Consider the following 752-nt stretch of genomic DNA (forward strand, 5'->3'; position numbering starts at 1 on the left):
ATTTGAATAATTGGGTAACTATAATATATCAATTACGTAGTATTTAAATATGAGATCCCTGGGCGATAAGAAATCAAATTAATCCTAAAGCATCATTAGATTAATGTCGCTACGACTTATATGGCATTTATCATACATAATGAAAATATATCATACTTTTAGTAAGGTTTTAATTCAATAAATCTAGATAAGCAGCGCCAGCGATTACGGTACAATGCAGTGTATATATATACATATATTTTTTAATAAAGGGAGTGCTGGGAATGATAAATGATGAATGTTGGTACTGCAGAAAAGGAACAGAGTTTAAAAACGATGTAGATAACAAAACCCACAACACGAAGGAAATCTGAGAGAGGAATTCAACGATTTTGATCTTAGAACGGGGATTGGCCCTGTTTTCGTTTGATTTTGGTTTTGAATTGGTGTCCCTTACAAAATCCACCCCATCTACCGGGAACGAATCAGGCGGTTTCAAAGTTTTTGACTTAAAATGCAATGAGCAATCGTGAAAATGGCTCATAGCACTTGAATCGATATGTCGAAACCTCTATATTTTTGTTTCACTTCTTATTGTGGGTATTTTCTTCAAGTGAATGAGATAATTGCTTGTCTATGAACACAAGACAAACGACACGATTCTATCATTGATTAGGTTTGTGTTAATTCATGTGGTACCAGATGTCCTGATAACCTGTTGCGGCATACAACAAATATACGCGTTAAATCCAGCCCTAGAAGCTAGCGCGCAC

Source organism: Tubulanus polymorphus, chromosome 7, assembly GCF_964204645.1.
Source record: "Tubulanus polymorphus chromosome 7, tnTubPoly1.2, whole genome shotgun sequence".
Taxonomy (NCBI): Eukaryota; Metazoa; Nemertea; class Palaeonemertea; order Tubulaniformes; family Tubulanidae; genus Tubulanus; species Tubulanus polymorphus.